Raw genomic sequence first — 10,817 nt, 5'->3', positions numbered from 1 at the left:
CGCCGCAGCATGTGGCAACACACGAGTAGAACCCCAACCGCAGCCTCCTGGGCTTGGGGGGTCTCTCCAGGATGCCCAGCGTGCTTGCGCAGGGCTTCTTGAACTTCCGGGGGCCATGCGGGCCCCGATCCCTGCAGCCCCCACTGGCTCCATGACGGAGCCGGCAGTTGTGTGCTCGGCCAATCCAGCCTGCCAGGGCTGCCTCTTGATCATCTGCTCAGCCCGCTCTCCTTTGGTCCTGTACGGAGAGTGACTTGAAGTTATACTCACCAAACTCCAATTTGAAACCTTGGCTTGTAGTGAGTTCCACTGCTTGTACCTGAGGTTTCCAGCTGCCTGCAGTAAATCTGAATCTGGAACTGCAGCTGGACTGGCTAAAACTGGATTTGAGGGAGGGAGCTCCTCCCTCTCTCCAGCTGTGATTGGCTGTGCGGGCTGTCCTTCATGCAAGGAGGAAGTCCACCCAGCCAGTTCCCTCTCCTAGCTTCCTGTCCGTGGCAGGATGCATAATGCATGAAATTATCCTGAAATCAAAGAATGGCCAGGAAGCTTTTTATTCACATTCTGGATGAATTATATTCACAAAAATGCCAGTCATTTTCCTCCCAGGTGATTGTAAATTGAATTGTGCAATTGCTGTGGCTGATTAGCTTGTATGAAAAATAAACCTGAATGCCACTGCCCATGGTTGAGCAATGAAAACTTATCGTAGCTCTTGAAAGTGGATGAAGGTAGGGAGGAGCTTATGCATTCCAGTAAACTAGCAGTTTGGCAGAAGCAAATAATCCCATAACAAAAAGGGGCTGAATTCACAAAAGTAGGCAACTCAATTTCCTTTGAGCAGCCACATCTCTTGCTACATTGGCATTTATAAAACTCACCATTCAGCTTACCAGACACTCCCTTAAATTTACTTCTAGATTACCAATTCAATGAAAGATCATAAAAAGAACACTATGAGGACAGATTAATAATTAACTAAGGCCGGCATCCTGCTTTCAACTGCAGCTAAAAGTGAATGAAAGAATAGCCTACTAATAAAATATGTTCCCTGTAATTCACAATGAGCTTCCTGAATTTCTCGCTTGAGGATGCGCTGACTTGATCATCTTAGTTACCTGCCAACTATACCACTTCCATGATACCAGAGGCTGACCTTCAGGAAGTAGAAATTGTAATTGATCAATGTTTATTGTTCATTGTTCTAAGATAACAATGCCATACCATCTATGGTTACTACTGGCTAATATCCAGACTAATGCTTATTTGCATATAAATGTTGTGAGGAAGTTACACTAGCTAGTTTTGCCAAGTTTGGAGTTTGCTTTTTGGTCTCATGTTGCATTGCACAATGCTGTTGCTTTGGCACAAGGCTACTGAAAGGAGTGTCTGTTTCAGACTAGTCTTTGTGTTAGTGGAAAATATAGACATGTTGTACAATGTGTTGCACAACAGGCTGCATAACTTTGCACTACATATGGCCTGGAGAAGGGCTTCCACTAGTGGTTGTGCAACATCACAGAGTACCACAACTTTGTGCAGCACTGCAAACTTCTTAAGGGTGCACAAGTTATCCCATTGGTATTAGCACAATACTTGTCTGGATGTCAGCCCCTGTTCCCTTATCGTTATTGTGCAAGGGCAAGCTCGCACAAGTGGAATGACAGTGCAAGAGACTGAAAATTTTTGAGCATCTGCACACCAATACAACCTTTTTGCACATGCACAAGTTTGTTTGTTGAACTAGCACAGGATTAGTTTGGATGTCAGTAACTATTTTGCATTATTATTATTTCTTGTTTACACAGTCAGACAGGTGTTATTGACTGGTTTGTTTTATCCAGACTTTGAGTCCTTCCCAAGGACCTGGGATGGCTGAATTTTATTATCAATATGGTTGCTATTATTGAAGATATCGTCTCAGAATATAGGCTGTTGCCAGTAAAGTTGCTTTTTGTAATTGGCTGAAGGTGATTTCTGTGGCCCCTATGGTGGTAAGGTGTTTTTTAAGATGTTTTAGAATTGCACCTAGGGCGCCAATTACTACTGGAATTATTTTGGTCTTCTTCTGCCACAGCCTTTCAATTTCAATTTGTATATCTTTGTATTTTGTTATTTTTTCTATTCCTTCTTTTCCATTATTGTTGTTGTTTACACAGTCAGACAGGAGTTATTGACTGGTTTGTTTTATCCAGACATTGAGTCCTTCCCAAGGACCTGGGATGCCTGAATTTTATTATCAATGTTGTTGCTGTTTCTGGTCTTATGATCTAGCGTCTCTAGCTCTGCCTGGGTCCAGTCTATTATTCCTGCAGTGTATCTGATAAGAGGTATAGCCCAGCTGTTTCTGGCTTGTATGGTGTTCCCGCCATTGAGTTTGGACTTGAGGATTTTTCTAACTCTCCTGATGTACTCACTTCCAATTTTTCTTTTAACTTCAGTATGTGCAACGTTATCAGCCTGGAGAATGCCCAGGTATTTGTAATGTTCTTTCTCTTCCAGGTTTTTGATGTTGCTTCCATTGGGCAGTTCTATTCCTTCTGTTTTTCTTATTTTTCCTCTGTTCATTAGTAATACAGCACACTTGTCTAGTCCAAACTCCATTGTTTGGACTATATAAGCTACTGAATATATGGACTGTGTTTATCAGTGATTCAATTTCTGACTGGGACTTTCCATACAACTTCAGATTGTCCATGTAGACCAGATGGTTTATTTTATTTGATATTTTAGAAGTTTGGTATCCGAGGCCTGTTTTGTTTAGTATTTGTGAAAGTGGAGTCATGGCGATTACCAACAACAGAGGGGATAGTAAGTCCCCTTGGAAAATATCTCTTCTAATGCTAACCTGTCCAAGTGTCTCGCCATTGATTGTTAACTATGTACGCCACATGCTCATTGCTTTTTAAAAAATAAATATCTGAATGTTTTTGCTGATACCAGTTGTTTCTAAACATTTTAGTATCCATGTATGAGGCAATGAGTCGAAGGCCTTCTTGTAATCAATCCATGCAACACTTAGATTGGTTTTTCTTCTCTTGCAATTTTCTAAAATCATTTTGTCAATCAGCAGCTGGTCTTTTGTGCCTCTGGTGTTCGGGCAATTTCCTTTCTGTTCAACTGGAAGCTGCTTATTAGTTAATAAGTGTTGCATCATTTCATCTGCTATTATTCCAGTTAATAATTTGGCAGGAAGGTTATTGGTCTATAATTACTTGGAACTGCACCTTTTGCTGGATCTTTCATTATGAGATGAGTTATCCCCATTGTTAGCCATTGTTCACTATCACCTCCTTGCAAAATGTGATTGAACTGTTTTGATAGTTGTTTATGTAGGCTTGTTAGGTGTTTAAGCCAAAAGCGATGCAATTCCTTGTTGCCTGGTGCAGTCCAATTTTTAATTTTCTTTCCTCTTTCACTTATTAATTCTGGTGATATTATTAGATCTTGCATTTGTTGGTTACATTTTTTGACCTCTTTCATCCAGCCTGCTTTTTTATTATAATCTATTTGAATGTCCAATAATTTCCCCCAGAATTGCACTGTTTCTTCTTTATTTGGTGTTCCTACATTTCTTGCAGTTTCTCCTTCTATGCTTTGGTAGAAACGTCTCTGATTCGACTGGAATTGGAGATTATTCCTGTTTTGTGTAATTCTGGCTTCATATCTGCTAGTCTTCTTTGACACTGCTGTTATTTGCTGCTTTATTATTTCCAGGACTTCTCTAATTTTCCTTGATTCTAGGTGGTATTTTTGGATCAGATACTGTTTGGTGTTTTCTTTCTTCAGCTCCTTGTCTTTCATATCTTTCAGTTTACTAGCATCTGATCTAAGCCTGGCGATTTTATTTTCTAATCTGATCTTCCATTTAGGTGATGTCCTACTTTCTTTTTTTACAGGTCCATTGATCTTATATCCAAGCTCTTGTGTTGTTATTGTTGCTGCACTGTATATTATTTGGTTTGTTTCTTGCAAATTATTGGTTGTTATTTCTGCAAGTGCAGCATTGACATCTTTTAATGCCTGAGCAAGTTGTTTTTTGGCAACTGTTTTTAGAGCTGGAAGTCAAACCCTGGTGGTTGTTTGGTTCATGTGCTCAGTTATTTTTTGCTTTAGTTCTTGTTGCTTTTCTGTTAAACAGCATTCAGGATTTTGAGGTGAAGGCAAAGGGGAGGTTTCCTGGTTTTGATTTTGAAACAGTTCAGCAACGGTGGTATCCTCTATTTTTGACACCTCCCCCACCTGAGCCTGAGCAACTGCTTCAGTTGGTGGTAATTCTTCTTCCATATCTTGAGCCTGTGTTGCTCTTTGCAGTTCTTTCAGCTCAGCTTCTATGAATACTTTATTTCTGATTATGAATCTTCTCTGGTCTGCTAGCCTTTGTTCTGTTATTTCTGTATGTGGGTGCTTCTCTTTCCAAATTTGGTACATTCTTTTTAAATAACCTCTTCTAGTTGGACTAGACTTGTAATAGCAGATCATTATTTCCTTGTTGGCATTTTTCGCATATTTTTTTCGGTTAAGCGACGTTTCTTCCAGTAACTTTACAGTCTCCAGCCCTGGTTGCTCAACTGAAGATCCTGAGTCCTGTAGCCCACTTGCCACCAGATGTCCAGATTATTATTGTTGTTGTTTTTGAGAGAACCCAAAGGGCTGCGGGTTCTCTCCTTTCATGTCATAATCATGTGAGACAGAGACAATAACTGACCCAAAGTCACCCAGTACATTTTCTGGCTGCGCAGGGATTTGAAGCCAGGTATTTCTGGTCATAGCCTGACACTGTAAGCACTACACTATTATTATTTATTTTATTATTTATCCTATTTGTATACCACCTGATATGTCCATCTCTAGGTGGTGTACAAAATTTAAAACAATATAACAAGTCACAGATTAAAATCCACAAAACACAATAAAAACAATAGCATAGAACAGTTATAAAAACAAATTCTTAAAATTAATTCTAATTTAAAACCTGCAAGAACAGGTGAGGGTCTTCCTGAAAACAAACAGAGAGGGAGATACTCTTATTTCAGTCGGGAGCACATTCCAAAGCCTGGGGAGCAGCCAAAGAGAAAACGCAGTCCCAGGTTGCTACCAGATGAGCTAACCCTAACCAGACCTCTCCAGAAGATAGTAACAGGTGGCAGTGTTCATGACAAAGAAGACGCCCTCTTAGGGATTTATAGGTAATAAGTCCTCTTTATGGAATACCTTGCCTCCTGAGATTCATAATGCCCCCTCCCTGTTGCCCTTTATGAAGCTTCTGAAAACTTATCTATTCTGCCAGGCTTTTGGTTTTGTGTGGGTGTGGGTTGTTGTTGTTTTCTTTCTCCCCACTTTCCTTCCTTCCTTCTTCCTTCCTTCCTTCCTCTTCCTTCGTTCCTTCCTTCCCCCCTCCCTCTCTATCTCCTTCCTTCCTTCCTTTTCTCTCCGCTGCTGTTGTTTTAATTTATGCAAACTAATTCTAGTCTAAGGAAGTTAGAGGGCAATAAATTTGTTAAACAAACAAACAAACAAACAAACAAACAAACACTTTGTATTTTGCCTGGTAACATATTGTCAGCCAGTGCAGTTCTTTTAAAAATGGTGTTATGTGGTCCCCTCATGTTGTCCTGGAGACCAATCTGGCTGCTGCATTCTGTACCACTATGCTAGCTCTTTTATGTTATCGTCATACTTTTTATGTTTCAGACTCTCAATTCTTTATTACATCCACAGAAAGCAATGAGACATACCAGTTCCCTATTAGGGCTGTAAAGCTAAGCAAACTTACTAGGGAGAAAGTTTCAGTGAATTCAGTGGGACTTGTTTCTGAGGATCACACTTGTTTAGGATCATCCTTGTTTAGGATCACAAAGGTAAAGTGTGCTGTCAAGTCGATTTCAACTCCTGGCGCCTACAGAGAGAGCCCTGTGGTGTTCTTTGGTAGAATACAGGAGAGGTTTACCATTGCCTCCTTCCGCGCAGTATGAGATGATGCCTTTCAGCGTTTTCGGATCATAGTGCACAATTATTTACAGCATGTGAGTGAAACAGAATTTGCCCAGGAGTTAATCACACATTTTCATGGTTCAACAGTGGACAATTGCATCCACATTTCTCTCTCTTACAACCTAATTCAACATTACACAACCAAATTTTATATTCTCCAAACGTCCAGGAGCAAATTTATTTTCTCCAAAAGATTTGTAACAAATGCAACCTGAATATGAGCCAAATTACTTGTAATGTGAGAGATCTGTGACTGGATCCCTTGATGTCCTTACAAAAAAATGCAGTCATGGGAGGCAGTACAATTTGGATCAGGACAACAATGTAGCCAGTTCCGCAGTGCAGATCACCCGCCCTCCCTCAGATCTATTAGCCGCAGAGGGAAAACGTGTATGTCTTCTCCTTTGCAGCTAATGGATTGAGCGGTGACAGATTTAAATCAGGGAGTTGACACAGGAGAATGGTATAGCCCCACTTCCCCCACACCACAGCCCAATTCAAACTGGGCTATGCCTGCAGCTGCTTTTAGGAAAATAAAAATATATGTTAGGAGGTCCAGTAATGGGCCACCTGTAGTTTGGCCTTAAGAAAAATGACTGACCTTTGGAGAATAATTAGCATGTTTCCCAAACCCAAGCACTGGAGCCTTGTAGGGCATTACTATCAATAGTTGCTCATGTTTGTACTCATCTAAGTGTGTCATTTATCATTGACATAGGAGAACTCGTTTGCCCAGTAGGTAAGATAAGAACAGCCCTGCTAGATCAGGCCCAAGGCCTATCTATTCCAGCATCCTGTTTCACACAGTGGCCCACCAGATGCCTCAGAGAAGTCCACAGGCAAGAGGAGAGGCTTGCTGTAACTGTTATTTAGAGGCACTGTGTTGCCTTCCCTGCAACTGGTATTTAGAGGCATCTTGCCTCTGAGGCTGGAGGTGGCTTATAGCCACCAGACTAGTAGCAACTGAAAGACATGCCCCCCATGAATTTACTTAAACCCCTCTTAAAGCCATCTACGGTGGTGGCTGTCACATCTTGTGGCAGAGAATTCCATAAGTAAATTATGTGTTGTGTGAAAAACGACTTCCTTTTGTCAGTCCTAAATTTCTTGGCAATCAGTTTCATGGGATGACCCCTGGTTCTAGTGGTATGAGAAAGGGAATTTTTAAAAAATCTCTATCCACTTTCTCCACACCACACATGATTTATAGACCTCTATCATGTCTCTTCTCAGTCTGTCTTTTTTATCTCAGTCTTCTCCTCTCAGTTGTCGGGGCTACAAGCCCCAGGTGTTGTAGCCTTGCCTCATAAGGAAGGTGCTCTAGGCCCCTGATCATTTTGGTTGCCTTCTTCTGCACCTTCTTCAGTTCTACAAAGTCCTTCCTAAGATACGGTGACCAGAACTGAACACAGTACTCCAAATGTGGCCACAACATAGATTTCAAAAAGGGCATTATGATATTAGCATTTATATTTTCAATCCCCTTCCTTATGATTCCAAGCATGGAACTGGCCTTTTTCACAGCTGCCACACATTAACTTGACACTTTCAATGAGCTGTCCACCACGGCCCCAAGATCCCTTTCCTGGTCAGTCACTGACAGCTTAGACTCCATCAGTGTATATGTGTAGCTGGGTTTTTTTGCCCCTTTATGCATCACTTCACATTCGCTAACATTGAACTAACATTGAACATTGAACGCTAACATTGTAAACTGCCCAGAGATGAAAGTTTGGGGCGGTATACAAATTTGATGAATAAACAAACAAACTGCTTTCGCCATTTTGTCACCCACTCCCCCAGTTTGGAGAGATCTTTTTACAGCTCCTCACAATCTGTTTTGTATTTCACTACGCTAAATAGTTTGGTGTCTTCAGCAAATTTGGCCACTTCGCTGCTTACCCCAACTTTTAGATCATTTATGAACAAGTTAAAGAGCACCGGTCCCAGTATAGATCCCTAGGGGACTCCACTTCTTCCTTCCCTCCATTTAGAGAACTGTCCATTTATTCCCAATCTCTGTTTCCTATTTGTCAACCAGTTACCAAGTCACACATGAGCCTGTCCCCTTATGAAGTAGTAAGCAGGCAGAAATCTGCACAACCTGTCCCCCAACCAACAGCAATAGGATAAACATCAAGCAATTGTAAAGGAAGAAAACAAATTGTGTGTGTGTGTTTATTTATTTTATATACAAATAGAATATTTTTTTTCTGAACAAAACCATGCAAACATGAATTCCAGTCAGAACCATACCACATGCTGCCCGCAGAGAAATGTGCAAGAAAATGCATGCTGGAAAATAAATCGCTAAAGGCGTGTAATTCTACTCATCTCATCTGTGGCTAACTTTTCCTCAGGAGCGCATAGATGTATATCCCTTTCAAAAACCTTTACTAGCCAGTAAGGCTCTCCACATGAGCAGCGTGGAGAGTCGTGAGGGGGTTTGTGGGGAGAGCGGGCTTGGCACACTAGTAGTCAGCTCGCCCTGGGCAGCCCAATCAGCCGCCCACATGATTACTGGCTCCATCACGGAGCTGGTTGGGGTTGGGGCGGCGGGAATCAGGGACCTCTCGGCCCCCGGAAGTACCAGAATGACCCGCGAGAGTGTGCGGGGCATTCTGGGGAGCCCCCGATACTGGGAGGCTTGGTGTAGCTGCCCGGTCGGGGGTCTCCTCATGAGTCGCTGCAGCACAGAGCCACACCACGGTGACTCACGATCACAAAAATGGAAGCTTGCTCCACTAAACCTAGTGTGGGGGGTGCATTTTAGAGGCCACACGGCTCCGGTGGTGGCACACAACCAGGCAAAACAGGGCTGGGCTCCCTTAGCCCACTTTTGGCTGGTCCTGGGAATAGCCTCAATATGTAACAATCCTCACATGAATCCCTGAGCCTTTCCAGACAGGGCTTTTACCGCGAATCTCCACCAGAAGGGAGTGTGTGCATTCAAATCTGGGAATTCAGCCAGATTTACCCCAAATTCCATGCAAGATCTTTGGGAGCACTTCATACAGAATCCAGGCTTTCCCTTCCGAGTTTCAGCTCATCCTGATTTATGTCTGAGTTTTTAAAATCCTGTATTTTAATGGAGCTTTCTGGATAAACCAGAGGGGCTGCAGCAAGGTGCTGACGTAAATGGTAAAGTGTGCCATCAAGTCGGTGTTGACTCTTGGTGCCCACAGAGCCCTGTGGTTTTATTTGGTAGAATACAGGAGGGGTTTACCCAGGGGCATAACAAGGCTGGAGTGGGCCCAGAGACAAAATTTTAAAATGGGCCCCTCGCTGATACACACACATACACTTCACAATATATAGTCATGTGACTTGCTTCATGTGACTTGCCTCTGGGGGGCCCCTCGAGGCGTGGGGGGCCCCCAGGCAGCCGCCTCCCCTTGCCTAATGGTAGTTACATCCCTGGGTTTACCATTGCCTCCTCCCATGCAATATGAGAGCATGCCTTTCAGCATCTTCCTATATCGCTGCTGCCTGTTATTGTACCAGCGGGGAATCGAACCAGCAACCTCTGGCTTGGTAATCAAGTCATTTCCCCGCTGCCCCATTAGGTGGTAGAGTCTTCACATTAACATGGTAAGAGCAAGTCAAATGCAAATAGGGAAGCTGCCTTGCCTTCACCCAGAGTCAGAGTATAGAAAAACCTGTTTTCAGGCAGCATCGCAACCTTTTTGCTCTTTGAAAGTTTTTGGAGGGGGGAGATTGGGAGGAGAGAGGATTTGCAGAGGGCTCTCCTTGAAGAAATTGAGCATGCAATCCAAGCTGGGAAGTGGGCTGCAAAAGCAGAGGTGACACTGCAGGAGAACTGACACATACACGTGTGTGTATGCCTGTCTGTGTGTTGGCGTCATGGTGGTGGTGGTGGAGTAGAAAGACAAGGCTGTTTTAATGACTAAACCCTTGGGGGAAAGGGAGGTGTGGCATCCTGTCTCCTCTAAGAAGTCATTGGCCACACGCAACCCAGAAGCAAGCAATGTGAACTTACACACACACACAAACTTGGAGAAGAGAGAGGAAGGGCTGCTTCGCTAATGCTGTGAGTCTAATTCGCCTTAGCTCGTTGGATATGCTGAGAGCAGAAAGCCCTGTCTGGAAAGGCTCCCTGTAATCATTACTTACGTTATATTGTATGGGACATAATCTGCACCCAATGCTTTTATTGCAAGAAGAATGAGGTCATTCACACAATCAAAAACTGTGCCAGGCTTGGGAGCTGTGTGTGTTCCCAATTTTCAGTTGTGTTGCAGCAATGTAAGAGGAAAACCTACCCAGGCTTTCTTCCTAGCTTGCTTTCACACAACCAAAAATTGGGAGCACACACAGCTCCCAAACCTGGGTAGAACACAGTTTTTGATTGTGTGAATGGCCTTACTATGTGCAGAGTGAACATGTATGGGTGGGGCTGGGATCAAACCCAAATGGCACTGCCTCCAGTATAGATGTGTTCAGTACATCATATGAACATATCTGATGTGTGTGCAAACTGGACCTAGGGCTTGTCTGCATGACTGGAAACCCTGGTTGGTTGGTTGGTTTTCATTCAATAGATCTTGGTAGGCGTGAACAGTCAATTCACAAATTATACTGAAAGTGTGCAGACTTGGCTGAAACCAGTGGGTTCAGTCCTGATCCATATATTCACTCTTCAGCATATCATATTATGTGATAGACTATCTTACGTTGTGGAAAGGCTAGGACTATTTCTGAATACGTTGTTCAAAGGAACCCATGGATTTTCAGACACAGGTTTGTCACATTCAGACCTTATGTTGTTAGATGGACACATGAAACACCTCACATATATGTAC

The sequence above is a fragment of the Hemicordylus capensis genome, chromosome 1 (genome assembly GCF_027244095.1).
Source record: "Hemicordylus capensis ecotype Gifberg chromosome 1, rHemCap1.1.pri, whole genome shotgun sequence".
Lineage (NCBI taxonomy): Eukaryota > Metazoa > Chordata > Lepidosauria > Squamata > Cordylidae > Hemicordylus > Hemicordylus capensis.
This window is presented reverse-complemented; position numbering follows the sequence as displayed.